Consider the following 4,126-nt stretch of genomic DNA (forward strand, 5'->3'; position numbering starts at 1 on the left):
TTTCCTAATCCATAGAGCCAGTCCCTTATACGCTGTGGTACTTCTTCCACCAAAGCTTGAGGAAGGGTCTCCTTCCAGGCCATTGAGCACGCTTGCCTCCAGGGATAGGCGCATAGTAAGGTCTCATGGCCAATCTCAACTAATGACATATTCACATAATCAAAAAGAAGCTTTTGGTTCGACCTTCGCTCCCTTGACTTAGCAGCCTCCTCCTTCCGGTCCAATAACTTGTCACACAATGCAGGGTCTAGAGGGCAATCAGGCAAGTACCAGCCTGTGAAGACCATACCCAACTGCAGATCGCCTAACCCAGCAGATGATACAATCTTTTGTACAAAGGCAACACATTCAAGTTCATCATTGTCCACGCTCGAGAGAGGGGTTAAGTTTGTCAAATCAAGTAAAGGTGAAGGTGAGCTCATATCCTCCCATGATAATGTTCGTGTGACAGAGTCAATTGCATCAGATCGTAAGGCAATTCCTAGGATATGATAAAAGAGGTAGTTAGTATAAAAACAAGGAAGCAATAGTAAACGCACAAGTCAAAAGAGGGAGCAAGACTTACTCTCATTGCTACAAGGAAAGCTTCTTGATGATTCAGATCCATTAATGTTGCTATCTTCAAATGATACATCAAGAACTGAAGTAGGACTAGGCTTATCACAGCTACCATTCAGACCACCTGATCTAAATCCATCAAGATGTTCACTTGGACAGGCGGAAGAAATAGGTACTTCAATAGAAACAATATCCTGCAGCATGTCTCATCGTCAGTTTACTGAGGATAACAAAAGTAGAGAACAAAAATAAAACGTATTGAGGAAAAAAACAGTCACAGAAAATTATAGCAGAAATGATCAAAGCAACAAGAAAAAAGAACAGTAAGGGCATAGCGAAATAATTTAAGTGCCTACTTTTGAAGAACATATTGTTTGAGTAGTAGAACTATCATCTTTGTCCTCACAAAATGGCATAGCACCAATATTATGGCCACCCTGTGGTTTCATGCTGCCAAAACAAGTGACTTCAACTTTCCCATCAGAGCTAGAAGATAGGATGATTTTCTCTTTTGACTGCCTTTTACTTTTAGGGAAGAAAAAACTCGAAACTATCCCTTTGAATGATGACTTTGCTTTATCTGAACCTTGTAGCCGAGTTTGGTGTTTTACAGCCTTCACAATTTGATGACGGGGCATTTGGTGCTATGTTATCAAACATGGACGATGACACTGGGACAGATTTTGATCTTGCTAAAGACTTTGGAGAGCTCTGCCCATCTCCTTCATTCTCTCTAAGAGCAGTTATACACGTAGTTTGCAGGGTCATCTCATTCTCAGCATCACATGGCCGACTACTTGAAACAGAACCCATACCACCAACTTCTTTCTTGACTCCTCGAAGGGAAAGCATTTCTCCCAAAGTGCTTGAGCTTCTTGGTAATTGCATCTTTTCTTGGTTGGTCTCATTATATGCTACTGACGCCCATCTTTCTGAAAGCCGTTTTTTAGCTTCCCTGATCACAGATGACTCAGGCAACCGTGATGTTCTGCTAAAAGTTGAACCTGAGTAAGGACTGTTGTATCTTTTGAAGTGATCCCATGAATGCCGCGATACTGGGCTAACGATCTCCAAGTCACTTAGGTTACCATCTTCTTCATCAATGTAGTCAACTTCTGATCTGCTGAAAGAGCTTTCATCTCCACCATAGCCATTTGAGTATACAGAAGATAATAAAGACTCATCCCTGCCGATGTAGACCATCTGGTGGGTAACTGTCATCTTCTAAACCTCCATAAAAACCTATCTGCTCAGTCAACCGAGCTGGGGCTGCTTGGGGTGTTAGCCTGGCCATTGTTCTACTAGGCTTGCCAGGACTAGGCTTCAGGACCACTATCCTAGTTGACTGGGATAAGGTAACTTCTGCTGAATGAGATCTCCGGTGTGTCCTCCGCATCACACGTTCATTTTCTTCATTTATTCTGTGTGTTCTGATTTCCCTTCTGCATTCACTCTCAACAAATTTAGTTGGTTTCAACACAGTAATACGCTTTGTCTGAGGTGGTGATGGGCTTCTGTGAAGTCCAGCTAGCTGCTTTGAGAAAGTAGAGTTTGGTTCCTCAAGAAACTTAAGAAACAAATCTCTATTAGAACTTAGAACCTCAACAGCTTCTTGAAACTCCTTTGAATGGAGGAGTTTCTCATTTGTAGCAAGACGCTTTGCTTCCATGAACTTCTGACGAATAATTTCCATCCTTATGTCCCTCTTGCTCCTGGAAGACATTTCCCTAGGAAAACTTTGGTCCTGAAGATAATATGTTCTCAATGGTTCTTCACTGACTTCATAAACATCCTTAAATTCAACTGTTTCTTTGGGTCCTACGGGTTTGTCGCATGTTGTCATACTGGAATGGTACTGCTCTTGATGTTGATGGAGATTGTTTGTTTCGACCAAATTCCCATTTAAGCTGTCTTTTCTTCACATTTCTTTTAGCAGAATGTAATGCTGGCTCTTGACCAGGTAGATCTTCTTCAAGTCCCATTAATCTAGCAACCACACTTGGTGACTTCTTCTTTGACTCCAATTCCTTGGGCATCTCCTTTTCTAATGCCACATTCAATGGAGACGCATTTGATTTATTTCTTGATGAGCTCCAGTTACTAGCTCCCTGCAGCAATATTCTTATTATTAGAACACAAAAAATGTATCACTTCAATGAAATTTAGTAGCAAAATCACCTAAAGAAAATGGTAGTAACAGACACGACATGTTACTTACTACTTTATCATTGGCATAAACTTTAGCAGAATCAACTGTTCTCTTGACAACTTGCTTGTTTCTACATGCTGGAGAACCTGAAATATCCAAGCAGAACGTACAGCAATTTCAGTTTTGAGAATCAGTCCTTGCAAGGTTCAAAGGAGCAATAGAACCTCTGAACACTGTTAATCTAAGAAGGGGAAAAACAAGGAAGAAAAAGACAAGTTAAGCATGTCATCTTCTAGATTGAAAAATGGCAAACATGGTGCAAAGGAATCATTGTCCACAAGACACCAATGCCATCTAGTCCCACACAAAAGAGGACATCGGAAAAATTTGTCCCAGGCCAATTGCAAAAGATTGCATCTCACCAGCACCAAATAGTACCACTTCTAGAAATGTATTATTTTCCACCAGTAGAGAAGATAATTAAAATCAAGTCTTGTAGAGCATTGCACTCAACAGCCTTGCAAGTTGCAACAAAAATTCAAAGTGGAAGAAACTTATGTACCATCTGTACGAGCTCGATCTGTGAGCAAGTTCGTGCTAGACATCCCTGCAGCTGAGGTCGAATAGGTTGATCATTGCCTTCTTCTGATCATAAACGCGACCTCTGAGCATGGCAACATTGATAGAGAGTCCTGAAAATATTAGTTATGACAAAAAAGGATATAAGTGCAAGGACATGAAGAAAATGAAACTTTACCAACTACAGTAGGCTTGTACCTGAGATCTATAAAGCCTAAAGAAGTCTAACTGAAAGACAAGAGCACGACAGTTAGCTGGTACCATCCGCTAGCGGAGTGGTGGGTGGATATATAGGTAACCAGAGTTTGAAGAGTTTTGGGGTGCCCCTAGGTCTCAGCATCAATTTTTGAAAAAATTCAAGCCTTAATTTTGAACTCGGGCACGACGTCAGACTCAGAGTATATCGCTGTAGCAAGATGCTGTCCTTTCAGAGAAAACACACATGCCTAAAGCTGGGCTTTTGCAGGCATAGGCCATACAGTACATTGTGCAAGGGAAGCAGAACACATCTCATGGCGCTGTTGTTGTTTATAGAAACCAAAAGAAAGTTAGCCGGCACGCCCAACGATATGAAACGATGGTGACAGAGCAACAGGCAAGATGGAAAAGTGGAATGTAGCAAAGATCAGGAGGTACTAACATAAGCAAATGCACCGAGCTGAAAACTAATTAGTACAAATCTATGATTATGATCAAAAGGAATCTTTCAGCACGAAAAGCCTTTTAAAGCCTGCACTTTTTGGGGCCAGATACAGTGGTAAACTAAACCTCACAGCTCAGAGGGGAGAGAAGGCAAAAGGCACGCAGCTTTGTGCTCTATGGGATAAGGATATATCAAAG

General features: G+C 41.3%; 1 pseudogene; it reads right to left on the reverse strand.

The window, feature by feature from the left end:
* Nucleotides 1-2: 2 nt before the first annotated feature.
* LOC136495931 (probable GPI-anchored adhesin-like protein PGA55) lies at nucleotides 3-3,379 on the reverse strand (annotated as a pseudogene).
* Between the last annotated feature and the right edge of the window lie 747 nt (nucleotides 3,380-4,126).

Source organism: Miscanthus floridulus, chromosome 12 (assembly GCF_019320115.1).
Source record: "Miscanthus floridulus cultivar M001 chromosome 12, ASM1932011v1, whole genome shotgun sequence".
Lineage (NCBI taxonomy): Eukaryota > Viridiplantae > Streptophyta > Magnoliopsida > Poales > Poaceae > Miscanthus > Miscanthus floridulus.